Genomic DNA, 14,986 nt, shown 5'->3' with positions numbered 1-14,986 from the left:
GTTATGAAAATGGCTCTCCCTTAATTTAACTGAATGAAGCAAACAAACCCTTGGAAAATGAAAATGAGGAAATCAGATAATGAATAACTATAAAGGCTCATTAGAACTTAGACGTGCTCCCCTCAAATATAATTATGTTTAATATGATTTCATCAAATGTCACTGAAGACCTGGAAACTCATAATGATGAAACACTTTTCTCTCAGTGAGAAGGTCTCATCAGGCTTTAATACTGACAATGACTGACTCTTCCTGCAGGGAAAATGTGGTGACTGGAAAATGTGGATGCTTAATCTAATACACAGCTCGACTAGCGTCACACGCCGGGTGTGAGATCGAGCCTCTTGGCCCCACGCTGCACCGTTTGGCTGTGGTGCCTGCATCCCACACATCTGCAGAAAGCTGCTGCTGCCTGGCTCTTGCTCCAGCAGCCCCATGTCAGCCATAGATGGTTTGCAGGCTGATCTGCTGTACCTGGCACATGAGATCCTGGAGCAGAAGAGGGACAGCGATGCTGCCCCGTGCATCTAGTAAGTGGTGCTGTGCTTCCACCCCTGGGGCAGTCGATTCCAGGTGTATTGGACACCCCTCCACGTGAAAGCAAACTGTGGCCTGCACTTCGCTGCCAAAGCAATTGAGAAAAACACATTGGCCATGTCAGTTGTAGCATACCACTTGGCTGCCTTCGACTCCAGTTCATATTGCAGCTCTAACAGGTCTGGTACAGCAGAATTCAGTGGTGGCGTCACTTCATTCAGGCCACCGTAGTCTATTGTTAACCTCCACCCTCCATTAGACTGTTGCACTGGCCATATGGGACTATTAAAAGGTGAACGAGTCTTGCTGATGACTCCTTGGCTCTCCAGTTGATGAATCAGCTCATGGATAGGAGCCAGGGAGTCTCGGTTTGTGTGATATTGCTGCCAGTGCACTGTCCTGCTAGTAATTGGCACCTGCTGTTCTTCAACTCTCAGCAATCCCACAACGAAGGGGTCTTCCAAGAAGCCGGGCAGGGTAGATGATAGCTGTTTGATCTTCTCTGTGTTCACAGTGGCTACACCAAAAGCCCATCGGTACCCTTTGGGTCCTTGAAGTACCCTCTCCTGAGGTAGCCTACGCCAAGGATACAAGGGGCCTCTGGGTCAGTCACAATGGGGTGCTTTTCCCGCTTGTCCCCTGATAAGCTCACCTCAGCCTCTGATACAGACAGTTCTTGGCATCCTCCTGTCACTCCAGAGATCCAAATGGGTTCTGTGCCCCTATACCCTGATGGCACCAGTGTACACTGTGCACCAGTGTCTACCAAAGCCTTATACTTCTGTGGGTCTGATGTGCCAGGCCATCGAATCCACACAGCCCAGTATACTAGATCATCCCTTTCCTCCTCCTGGCCAAAGGCAGGGACCCTCTATTCCTGTTCCTGGTCAGAGTATTCACTGTCGGACCCTTGCAGTGCCAGACTAGAAGTCCCCTCACTAGGATCAGGGGAGGTGTTTTCAGTTCTTCTGTGTCTGGGATATCGCTGATTGCCTTCTTGTGTCTCTACAGCAACTGAGCTGACAGCCTTCTTGGGTGGTCCCTTCTTAACAGTTGTCTTCCCTCTTAGTTCATGTACACGGGCTTCCAGCATAAAAGTGGGTTCACCATCCCACTTACTCATGTCCTCCCCTGGTCATGCAGGAAGAACCAGAGTGTGCCACACGGCATGAGCCTGGGACTCACTTTCCCTCTGACCAGGGCGGGAGAGGACTGATTTCTTGGGGCACCTCTGAGAGCCAAGGCACTGGCCCATAGGGATGAGGAGGTACAGAGATTTTCTTCAAAGTTTTGGAGCCAAGAAGACACTCTCTCCACAGTTGGTGTATCCATATCCAGGCAATACATTGCTGCCAAGATATTAGAATATGATGCTGGGGCACTTTGAATCACCTTCCTGCACATGGCCTGTGTGAACAGGACATCCTCTGGATGTTTGGAGACCTCATCATTGTCTAGATCACTGTAGATGACTTCCAGCACTACTAGTTCTCTCAGGTACTGAATGCCTTCATCTGCAGTAGTCCACTTTCCTGGGGAGTTCACAAGATCTTCCTTGAATGGATATCTTGCCCTCATAATTGAGAGGAGCTGTCTCCAGAGACTGCAAATTGCTCCCTTTTTTCCAATTCCTCTCTCAATTCCCTGGTTTCTAGCAAGGGATCCCAGCTCTTTGGCTTCCTTACCCTCCAATTGCTGAGTGTCGGACCCATTATCCCAGCATCGGAGCAGGCAGGCAGCAATCTGTTCACCTGACTGGTGGCTGTAATCTTTCCGTATGTCTTGAAGTTCTGATGAGGTCAGGGACCGGGTAGTTTCCACTTCCTGTTTGAATTCTCTCACACCTTCCTCCAATTTCTGTGTTGGAGGACTGGCTCCTTGACCAAACCTTTCCTCTTCTTCCTCCTCCCTTACTAATTGATCATATGGACCCGTTGTTCTCCTTGTCCACTGTTTCTTTTTCACTACTGGGGCAATTACTGTAGTGGTTGTTGTTTGGGTCCCTGTCTCAACCATGGTGTCCTCAGATGCAGTTTGGGTCCCTGCCTCAACCACAGTCCTCTGAAAGTGCTGAACTGTGGCTTGATAGGCACAGGCCAGGCCCCAGTACACGGGCTAGAAGCTAGTACACACAGCTAGAAGCTGCTGGTTTTCATTGGGGTATGCAAGGCACCCTTCTATCAGGTGGCACATCATTTTGCCAGGGTTGCTTGCCTGTTCAGGTGTAAAGTCCTAGGTTATGGGAGGTAATAACTGTCCTCGGAATCTGCCCAAATCCTTCCACACACCCTGCAACCCAGGGACTGGCCACCTCAGGGAACATTTCAGTATCACCTCACCCAAAAGTTGTCTCCTCTTACATCAGGACAAGACCAGATTCCACAAAACCCATAACAGGCCAACAGTATTGATTAGTAGTATTAAACAGCTCACATAAGGGTGAGCAAGGACCTCGTGAACCTGCATAATAAAACCATCCACATCAACCCCAAGTAAGGAGAGGGAGATCTATTCCTTCATCTTCTCCCCAGGGTAGCTCCCCCAGCACAGTAAGGCCATCAATGCCAGGGCAAAGCACAGAGGCATTATTTGTATTAACATGTTCCCAAGCTCAGCAAAATAAAGAGATAAGCAGTGCAGCCAACAAACTCCGTGACTCGTGCAGGAGCTTGCCACTAAATAAATACTATAGCTATGGCATGCTTAATACAAAACTTCTGATGTCTCGTGGCCCATGTTGAGCTCCAAAAAGGACTGTTGTGGGTTGACCTTGGCTGGACACTAGGTGCCACCAAGCCGCTCTATCACTCCCCTCCTCAGCAGGACAGGTGGAGAGAAAATGAGATGGAAAAAAAAACCTCATGAGTCAAGATAAAGGCAGTTTAATAAAAGCAAAAGCAAAGACCTTGCGTGGAAGCAAAAGGAAAACAAAGATTTTATTCTCTACTTCCCATCAGCAGACGATGTCCAGCCACTTCATAGCATCATAGAATCATAGAACCGTTTAGGTTGGAAAAGACCTTTAAGATCATCAAGTCCAACCGTTAACCCAGCACTGCCAAGTCCACCACTAAACCATGTCCTTAAGCACCACATCTACACGGCTTTTAAATACCTCCAGGGATGGGGACTCCACCACTTCCCTGGGCAGCCTGTTCCAAAGCTTCACAACCCATTCAGTGAAGAAATTTTTCCTAATATCCAAGCTAAACCGCCCCTGGCGCAGCTTGAAGACATTTCCTCTTGTCCTATTGCTTGTTACTTTGGAGAAGAGACCAATACTCACCTTGCTACAACCTCCTTTCAGGCAGTTGTACAGAGCAATGTCTCCCCTCAGCCTCCTCTTCTCCAAACTAAACAACCCCAGCTCCCTCAGCCGCTTCTCACAGGACTTGTGCTCCAGACCCTTCACCAGCTTCGTTGCCCTTCTTTGGACATGCTCCAGCACCTCGATGTCCTTCTTGTAGTGAGGGGCCCAAAACTGAACACAGTACTTGAGGTGCCAAGTACAGGGATACGATCGCTTCCCTAGTGCTGCTGGCCACACTATTTCTGATACAAGCCAGGATGCCATTGGCCTTCTTGGACACCTGGGCACACTGCCTGCTCATATTCAGCTGGCTGTTGACCAACTCCCCCAGGTCCTTTTCTGCCAGGCAGCTCTCCAGCCACTCCTACCCCAGCCTGTAGCGTTGCCTGGGGTTGTTGTGACCCAAGTGCTGGACCTGGCATTTAGCCTTATTGAGCCTCATACAACTGGCCTACAATCGATCCAGCCTGTCCAGGTCCCTCTGTAGGGCCTTCCTACCCTCCTGCAGATCTAAACTCCAACCCAATTTGGTGTCATCTGCAAACTTACTGAGGGTGCACTCGATCCCCTCATCCAGATCATTCATAAAGATATTACACAGAACTGGCTCCAACACTGAGCCCTGGGGAACACCACTGGTGACTGGCCGTCAACTGCATTTAACTCCATTCACCACCACTCTCTGGGCTCAGCCATCCAGCCAGTTTTTTACCTAGCAAAGAGTACGCCCATCCAAGCCAGGAGCAGACAGTTTCTCCAGAAGAATGCTGTGGGAAACAGTGTCAAAGGCTTTCCTAAAGTCCAGGTAGACAACATCTGCAGCCTTTTCTTCATCCACTAAGCAGGTCACCTTGTCATAGAAGGAGATCAGGTTGGTCAAGCAGGGAAGCAGGGCTTCAGTACACATAGCAGTTGCTCTGGAAGACAAATGCTGTAAATAACAAATGTCCCCCACTCCCCCTTTCTCTTAGCTTTTATTTCTGAGCAGATGTCATATGGTATGGAATATCCCTTCGGTCAGTTTGGGTCAGCTGTCCTGGCTATGTCCCCTCCCAAAATCTTGCTCACCCCCAGCCTCCTGCTGGGGAGACAGTCTTGATGCTGTGTGAGCACTGCTCAGCAGTAGCCAGAACGCTGTTGTGTTATTAACATCAGTCTAGTTACCGATACAAAGCACAGCACTACGAAGGCTGCTATGGGGAAGATTAATTCCGCCTCAGCCAGACCCAATACAACTGGTGGTGGAAGATGGTTAATCACTTCAGGAGTTCAATGGAGAGGTGTTTGTTATTGTTTCAGGATTAGAAACAGAGCAAGAAAGAAGAAATAAATCCTTTGGTACTTGATTTTCTTTGACCAACACCTTTCTTAAAATAAAGAAGCTGCAGGAGCTCACCCTTTCTCCTTTCTGGAAATAGTTGAGGAACAAGAGTCATGTGAGGTGGGTGGGAATATGGTTACTCCAGCAGGTTGGTTTGGACCAGGAGTGCACTTGGAAGTGAATCTCTTGCTTGTCCCCACTTGCTGCGCTTGGATTTGCACCCCAGAGCGGGCATGTGGGTCCCTGGTAAATGGCAGGCTGCTCACCGAGAACGTGCCTGAAGCACTTCCATCGCTGATGGCTGCCGGCCTGACAGGAGCAAACCAGACCTAATCCAAAGGAAAACCCCCGAAACATAGACCGTGTGGGCAGGAGTCCCCGCTGCCAGCTGTGCCACCCTACAGACCTGCTCCTACAGCGCTGCTTTACTTGCTAACGTGGACGTGTAGTAACTGATGCTGAATCCTGTCGGAGGCAAGGTCCGGGAAACTGTCCTCTCAAGGTGACTACAAATGGTGATATTCATCCTGCCTAACTGGAGTGACTGGAGACAGACAGAGGCATGCAGTCTGAGTTGTGTCAAGACCTCCTCTGTGGCCAGAGGGGAGAAACGGGCATTTCCAAGGCACTCTCAGCACTGATGAGGGAGGGAGCCCAGGCCTCTTCCTTCTTAAGCGATGAAACCACATGAGACCTTTCTGTGCACACGGTCTAGCAACCAGCTACGCTGAGACCACGGTTTGATGTTGTAAAGTGGTGAGCATTAAGGCACTTAAGGTCTTGCCCCTGCCTTGCCTTTTCCTCACTTTCCCTTCCATCCCGGGGCCCTTCCAGACCATCCGTGCCCAACGCCACCCCACACCGCTTGTCGTGGCACTTCTGCTTGTACAGCTGAGCTGGGAGCCAGATTAGGGAACGGATCCAGTTGAACGATACCCCGAATGCACATGTTTTCTTTTCAGGCAGTTTGGTTCCCTCATCCGTTTCACACCATGCTCGTGAAAAGAGCTGGGGGGAGGATGTTCTCACAAGGACCCCTTCAGCTGGTGTCACCACTGAGCACTTCTGAAGGTCACAGAGCAGCCTGGGGCTGAAATCTATGTCTCCACTCAGGTTTCACACTGAAAGAGCATCCCTGAGGTGGCCCCCTCAAAGCACTCAATGCCTTTTGTCTGCTTTGGAGTCCTGGCCTTTGTTGGAAGCCTCCAAACACCATCTTTGCTTTACGGGTTCTGTCTGAAGCAAGCTCAGCCATTCCCATCCCACTGCAAGCAGGGATTTTCCTACTCTGCAGCCGGTCAATATTTGAATTGGCAAGAAGGGGAGTGCTTCAAAGGACAGATGATCTTCTGCTTGTTCTCTTCCAACCTTGCTCGTATTCGGCCCAGACTGCTGCTTAAATGTCGCCCGTTTCTCTTATTATCACTATTTTTAGTGGAATTTCGGTTGCAATGGTAGAGGCCGTGGGGCCTGAATCGTTCCAGCTTGTAGTCTTGGGAGCATGGCTGATGATAACTGCATGAGGCAGATCTGATGTAAACACACCAAATGTCAGCTCCTGCACCGCAGCCCCATCCCGGCATCACACCGACCTTACCACCCCTGCAAATGCTGCTCCGGCCGCTGAACTTTCCCTGCCCGGAATGCAGGAGGAAATATAAGGCACGGGGAAATCGAATGGCTGCCAGCAACGGCAGTGAAGACATTGTGGATGACTCCGTTGAAATTGGGAAGGAAAAGCAGATGTTAACCAGCGGCGACATGCTCCTAAGTGTCATTCCCGGGCCATGGAGTGCCGCGTGCGACCTTGGGGTACCTTTCTGCAAGGAGGGGGGGGAAATGGGTGCAGATCCCCGCCCATGGCTCCGTGCTGCCTCTTTCACCTTCCCCGCAGCCTGCCGGCGCTGCACCTTCGCAGGCGTTTCTCTGTATTTGCTTTTGAAGGGGGGAACGGGGCAGGTGCTGAGCGTGCAGAGCAAACACAGCGGCCACCATGCCCTCCCCCTGCGCCCATCCTCCCCGCCTGCCTTCTCCCCTCTCCCCCACACAACTCTCACATCAGTTCAGACAGAAACCCAGGCAGGAATCAATGTTGCTTAGAGCAGCGTGAACTTGCCAGCAAAGGCTTCAGAGGGAGAAAGAGAGCGGCAGAGAGCAGGGCAGCGTGAGCACTGTGCCGCTCGGGCTGCTGTGCGGATCCAGGCTTGCACAGGGGTGCACGGAAGGGCAAAACCTGACGCGGATTCACCTCCCTGACACAGATCTATCACTCTGGGCTTTGTCAACCTTCTCGTTTACGTTTGCACAAGCCGTATCTGTGACTCTGTGACTTGGAGCTGCAACAGGCCACATTTTCCCAGGCAGTGGTTATTGTCAGATAAGCGGAGAACAGAGGTGCAGTTCATACACAGAGGGAGATGGCGGCCGTACGTCTGCAGAAAAGAAGTCCAGGTATTAATGCTGCTATCTGCCCATTGAATGTTGCTTCCTTTCTTAGAAATGAATGACTGGAAATCACTAACAAAATGCTTAAGAGTTATACCAGAGCAAGCAAGTGATTTTGGTGAGTATTCATTAACGTTTGACAATTAATTTGTTTTGGGCTAACAACAAATTTTATAAAGAGCAAGATCTGTTCCCTAAAGGTACCATTGGAACACGGATCATCAACGCGTTGTGCTTTAGATAGTACGTACATCCACACTCAGTTCCTGGCAAGGCTTACGTGACCCGGAAAGGAAATGTTTAACACCTAAAAGATGTCTCTGTTTCTGATTATTGAACTCCTCTATACACTTCAGACCCGGCTCTCTTTCTGGTTCTACAAGTTCTGCATACAGAACTGACAACTAGAAACAGAAGCATGTTAACTGTGTAATCAGCTAGAACTAAATCCCATAGACAAAAGTTGCTAATATCATCGCCCATTTACACTGAATGGCTCGTTGTCTCACAAAGACATTCAAATTAATTACAAGAGTTGATAAATACCAAGAAGGCCTGCTCTGCTGGTGCAATACCCACAAGCCGGAGAAGTTCCAACTGCACAACATTGCTTCAGATTTTGCAAACATTTTAAATACAGCACTGCTGAGTGGTTAAAACAGCAGTGCCGTTTGGTCTTAGGTAGCCACGTTCAGCCTGCAATGGAACAAACTGCTCAGCTCGGTGCTGTCTAATAGAGGGGTGCTGCTAACGGTGATGACAAAGCCCCGTTGATGTGCTAGGGTCTGTATGGAGGTAGCTTGTAGTCGCAGTCCAGGACTAGAAGCCCTTTATGCTATGCACTGCACAACCAAATAATAGAAAGGTAATGCCTGCCCCAAGTAGCATATCATCTACAGCAAAGAGAAGAGAGGCAGGGAAAGCTGCATTAAGGAGCATGAAGGGGAAAATGGCATCGTCTAACGATCAAGCAGGCAGCAATTTCTACGTGCCAGATGTCCATCTGCTTGCCAAGGATTTTCTACTCATGATGGGCTGAAGGAGGACAACAGCGTTTCTTTAATTCTTCTTTGGAGAATGCTTTTGGAGTCAAGAATAACAGGAGAGAAAGCACAAGGTATTTCTTAAAAACATAGCAAAGTCTGAGTATGAGCAACAGAGTGGAGGCATCCTGGTCGCACAGAAGCACCCAAGCACGCACCTTCAGCCAGGCTCTGTGTTTATTTGTAGCAGCGTGATTTACTTTGGTATTCATGGACACAGCCACTGCACTCTCCAACAGGTGCAGTAAACGGATAAAGATGGATGTACTGCAGGTTTTTAAATGCAGTGTTCAGCAAATCACATTTATGCATTTCATGGCTTCTATGTTCTTATCCATCATATTGCACTCTGCTATATTAAAGAAAAAATCTCTGGTTGCAAAACTAAGCCTTTTTGAGGCTTTCAGGCATAGCTCTGGGCTCAGCTTAGTTTTTACTGTTCATGGCTTCTCAGTTTGAACAAATGCATCTTTTGACTCAGCTATAGCTTCATTATTTATAGTTAACTTTTCAACATAAAAGGGCTGAATTGCTCCCTTCCCTGACCCTGTGAAGAAGCTTGGTACCGCTCCTTGGCTCGCAACAACCAAGTGGAGTCTCAACTGACAGATGCTGCAAACTCCCTTCTCCGTGAAAGCCCTTGCTCAAGTCTGTTCCCACCTGTGTTAAGGCTGATAGCATTTTGTTCGCTGATACCACCTGCTTCACACCTACGTGCCCCACTTCTCTACATGCCAGACACAACTAGTCAAGATTTCTTGCCATTATATCCATTAATTACTGGTTTGTTAACGGCCTGACACCATGCCAACTTCACTCCTCTGTTATGTTAGTATCAATATTTGAATACATTGGCAAAAAGAAAGGCATATAACTAAGTCCAAGTGTAAGAAAGTATTTTATTGAACTGCTTTCCCCTGGAAGATCTATGGAAATCCTCTAGCCCATGTACCATTGAGAGCTCATCTTAGGACTCCTGTGGCCCTGAGGAGCTATCACTGACAGCAGATCTAACACCCTGGGAAAGATTTGGTCCTTAAAAGAGGAATCTCACATGAAAACATGCAGCAAGCTCGCCAACGGCCAGAACTTTCTTCACTGCTTGGAGCCTTCTGGCTCATATTTGCTGCCTCTTTTACTGAATGCATTTAACATAGCTTCTGCTCAGTCAGAATCAGAATTCATTAATACTTTTGCTCTTTGTGTCCCCATAGAGAATATCAATAAAGACATCAGGGAAAGCTCAGTCAAATATGCTGCAACATAAACGTGCAGTTGCAATGCATACATTATACGAGGTTTCACATCTCCTGTTAAGTAGGGTTGAAAATAAAACTACAGAGCACACTTTATATACATAATGTACCCACACATACATACGCATACGTTTATACATAAATATAACATTATGCATCCATGCTCATGGGCCCCTGCACATACTATGAGAAATTACCTATCACGTTAAGACTGCACAAGGCTTATAAAAGCTCAAAACACCAACAGAAAATAGGAAGTGGCACAGCCAATTTCAATGGCTTCCAACATGAAATGGTAACCTTTTTTTTAGAGTTATGTCAGCACAGGCCAGATATCATGCATGTGGGCAAATCCTCCTACAGCTAATGGAAATATATCCATTAGCAGCACCAATTTATTCTCTTTTTTTTTGGTTCTATAAAACAAAATAAAATAAGAAGTCTTTATGTTAAGGGAAACGCAATTTTGAATTTGAATGCATGGAATCAGTTTAGGGCAGTGCTCAGGAAAGAATCATTTGCTCGGTGTTTTGGGGGTCATTAGTCTGTGAGACAGCACAGTGCAGTGCAGCACAGTCTAAGTCTGCCAGTGATGGTTCTCGGAGAGCGTGGAGTTAATTAGCCCCTCTGAAATTCCTGCTCGATCCCTTGCAGATTTCTTTCTGAAAAACCTCAGAAAGTCAATATAAAAATTCCTGTTAATGCTTTATGTCTCCAGTTCACTCTTTATTTTTCAGTGTGGGACCAGGAAGAGTATCACAGTCTTGAAGATTATTCACAGCTCATTACACTTCTAAACACATACGCTATTCTATCTTTAGTATTGCTACCATTAATAAGAAAAAAAGTGAAGAGTTTGTTGTGCTTTGATTTTCCGTTGCTAAAATCAACGCTGAAGAAAAGATGATGTGTAAGAACCCCAGCATCTGTACCTTCAGGTCCAGGCTGCAAGCACTACCAAGCACATGAACGCTAGCGATGAAAACACCGTGGATTTCAGTGGATCTTCAGGGAAACCAACAGCTCTACTTACAAAAGGGCTAATGGTTGCACACCAGAGTCCTGTTTTCTGCTGTTTCCTTCACTGAATGCTTCTTCCTTTTCTCCGTTCACCTCCTGTCCTGCCCTGCTTTCAACGTCCATCGTTTACTTCTGCTACCTCAAAGGCTTTCTGTGAACTGCCATGATGAAGGTACCCTCTGCCACCTGCAGCCCAGACGCACCATCTCAGGATCAAGTCTTATGCCCATGTTATAAACTCAGACTCTCAGAATGATTTTCTCAGCAGACTGACAACATATTTTCTCTTCAGCTGAGCAGTATCGTCAAGCAGCTGCAAAAAATTACAGGCTGTGAAACCTCTCTGTATTGTTCCCTCTGCTAGTAGTAAGGATCTGGTGGAGCTGAGTTCCCTCCCAAATGTGTAAACTGTGCTGCCCAGGAATACTCTAGCTAACTCTGCTCTAACCAGCCACTGTTGGATTATTTCTAGGCATTAAAAAGATTTTCTTCAAACAAACACATTTAGGATTTTCTAATAGCAATTTAAACCTAATCTGAGAATGTCTGGAAGTGGAAAATGACTTCTACATGCTGAGGATAGTGTTCCATTACCAGTAATTTATTGTCTTTAAGAGCATCACTGGAACATTTATTGACACAACAAAACACAGACATTTCTGGTTTATTGTAAAATCTCATTGTGCTCAGCCATTTGTGACTAAGCACAGCAGTGCAATTTATATTCCCAGGCAGGGCTTCCTATTTTTCCAAGTGTGTTTAGACTCATATAAAGATTGTATAATCCAAGGGGCAAAAAAAATCTCCTGTTGAAAACAAATGTAAAAACACAAGAACTCTTGGTGGAAGAAAATCAAAAAAGATTTTTAAAAAGGAATTTGGCTGAAGAAATTTACTACAGCATTTCCAGCAGTGTATGCAGGTATCTAAGACATTATGACAGATATGATGAAGCAAAGGATTTCAGTCATTCTAGATCATAAATCATGTTTTTCTGTGTTAGGAATTATAATTCAGCAAGCTCATGTAAGATATAAACTTAGTTTGTGTCTGTTTTCTTCACTCTAGAACAGATATTCCAGAGAAATATAATTTCTATTAAAAGGTTACACAGAAGAGCACTGCTTAGAGAGCAATTGTTTTTTTTTAAATACTTATTATTATTGCTAGCACATTTTAGGATCCAGTCCTGCAAAGTCATATGTTGAAGTCAGGGATTATACATGTGATTAATTGTTAGGGCTGTCAAAGTATTAAGAGTAGAAATCTTCCTTGAATTTCATCCATTAGCAATGGGTGAGGGAATAACTCCATGGATGGTTTTAAGCTACTTTAGATGCCCTACAATAGCCAGGTTTTTGTTCCGGGTATCTAAGCAGATCCTGGGTGAGTCACATGCATAGCTGAGAGGTAGAGCTCACGCACCCCACATTTCACTGGTATTTTACTGCAATATTCAGAACAAACTCGGAACCAAATTTTGCAAGAATTCAGAGCTGTCCAATGACAGTTTTTAACCTTCAGATCTTTCAGAGACAGTCTTGAGTATTTATTTTGAATGTATTTATTTCTCAGTACCTTTGACCAATCTATAGTTCAACCTGACCTCTATCACCTTTCAAAAGGGAAACCCACCAACTTCGTAGGCTTGTCTGGAAGACCCACATTGCTCCCACTTGTAGAGTTGCACCTCCCTTGTTTTTTCCTGATGTTCATTAGAAATCTCTTGTGTTTGTGGTTAGTTTTAAATGAAAGAAAACCAGCTGGTTGTTCAATGACATCTGTCATGGAAGATTTCAAAACATAACTTATACCTTAACTAAAAAGGCTGTGTGAGGCTACCGGAGATTCAGTAAAGAGCATTACACACATTATACTGAGGCAGCAAGCGATTATGTCATGGTTTTGTGACTTGTCCCAAGTCATATGGGTTAGCATAGAGAGGGGCAGCCGTAGAGGGCAGTTCAGACTGCAGCAAGGATACCAGCCCTCTGAAAGCACCCATTGCCCTTCCCTGAGCTATCAGGGAGCCCAGAAGGGAAAGAGGCAGGTGGCACAAACCTCTCCTCTTCTTCTGCCGTCTCATCTTTCCCATATGACCAGGATATTTTATTTAAGGCTTTGTCCTTCCGCAAAACTACAGCAATTCCATCCAGAGCAGGCAGTTAACGTTTCTCATTGACTGCATTTATATATAACATATTACATAGAGGTCTGAAGAGATTTTATTTATGCCAGCAATATAAATAAAGCCACACAAAAGCTTTTCAACTCCCAGCTAATCTAGTATCTTTGTTCCTGCATTATGGTTGTTTGTTTTCTCACAAGCTCTGAATGTTTCTTTGTGCTCTTATCCCCTAATTATTTCATTAGGATCCACAAGGCTGTTGCATCAGCACAGCACATTCAGCCCAGGTGTTGCTAAAATTATAAACTATGGGAAGCAATCACAGCATTCAGCAGCCTGCAGTTCACACCTGCTCTGTGTGGTTGGCTTGGTTTTCATTATGAATTTTCCACAGGGTTTAATCCAGGATAATATATTTAGATGTAGGTCTGGCAGGCAATTCAAGGATTTTAGAGTGGATTCACTTTCCTCAATGGACAGGATTAGCTCTTAAACGTTAATGAAGTTGGCCAACTTTTTGGAGCCACTTCCACTAATGATGATTGTGTATTTGGGGGATTCTACTATAATATCATCATTCTTAAACATGGCAAATGAAACCTTGTTTTATTTTATTGGTACTCAACTCATCCTTTAGAGAGACAAAGTTACAGCTTGGTTTAACCTTTTTACACAAGCAGAAGCCAGCTGCTCTAAAACTGTGTTAAAGAACAAGGAATGACTCCACAAGAAGTCCCAGGCATCCCACTGCTCGGTGTGGCAGCCCTGATGTCACTGCTGTGCCCTTGTGATGTGATGTGCCATCAGGTGCCAACAACACCCACCCACCACATGGGAACTGGAGGTCCCTTTACAATGGTGCACGGATATGGCTGAGCCAGCCAGCAGATGCTGAAACAGTCCATCTTGGTCATGCTGGAGGATTTTGCAGTGAACAAGCTTTAATGGAAAAAGCAAGCATGAAAATCCCGGACAGGAGGACCTCAACAACCATCTGGCCAAGAGTTTTACTAAGCCGGGACCCCTGGTATGGCTTTCAGGGCCTTGCAACACAGTGTGTTTTATCATGACAGCCCAGCAACTGAACTGAAATGCAACCAAGAGGTAAAAGTGCTTCTTCATGTCTTTTACCCATCTTTCTCACTTTGTTTGCACATCTTTCTTTGTGCTAAATGAAGGTTTACAGATCTATGGGAGGCATGGAGCCATCTCCTCACTCCTGACAGTTTCAAAGGTACATAGAAAGAGGAGAGCCTGCCCTGGCCATCAGCTATTTCATCCTGTTGGAGGCAAACATCTCACATAGCCCTCTTCACTATCTCTTGAGTTATGTCTTGAAGATATAGAGATACTTCGGTTGAGTTCAAGCAGGATATTCCCTATAACTGATTCAAGACGTGGCAAAAGTATTTCCTTGCCCAGCGGTCCTGCTTTATGTTTCCACCTCTGCAGTTCCGCTTCATGAACTCTTTTGGCTTCGTGACTGTCACTGCCTCTGAGCATTTCCTTTCTTCTACCAACACCACAGCTGATGGTGAATGCATGTCACACCTCAAACTTGCCTTACCTCACTTTCGGGATCTCTTTTGCTCAGGAGACCCCTGCATTCACGCACTCAGCCTTGGCCAGTTCTGCAAAACTAATCAGTGCTAACACAGGTGATGTGTTATGTGCCAGAAGAAAGAAGAGGTTGAATACACTTTCTGATGTAGAGCTGTGTTGTGACATACGGCTTACGATGTGTGTGAAAGCTGGCTAATCTTTTAACCAGTTGACAAATGTTAAAGGTGAGCAACTACTTAAACCAAATTGACCTTAAATCTTCCTGGACACTCTGAGTTACTGCACAAGCTGACGCCTGGGCTAAAAGAGCAGGAAGGTATTTGCCCCTGAAGCCCAGCCACTGAAGGAAAAGCTATTGCTTCC

Source organism: Platalea leucorodia (assembly GCF_965183815.1).
Source record: "Platalea leucorodia genome assembly, chromosome: 4".
Classification (NCBI taxonomy): domain Eukaryota; kingdom Metazoa; phylum Chordata; class Aves; order Pelecaniformes; family Threskiornithidae; genus Platalea; species Platalea leucorodia.
The sequence above is the reverse complement of the archived record's forward strand: the minus strand, read 5'-3'. Positions refer to the sequence as shown.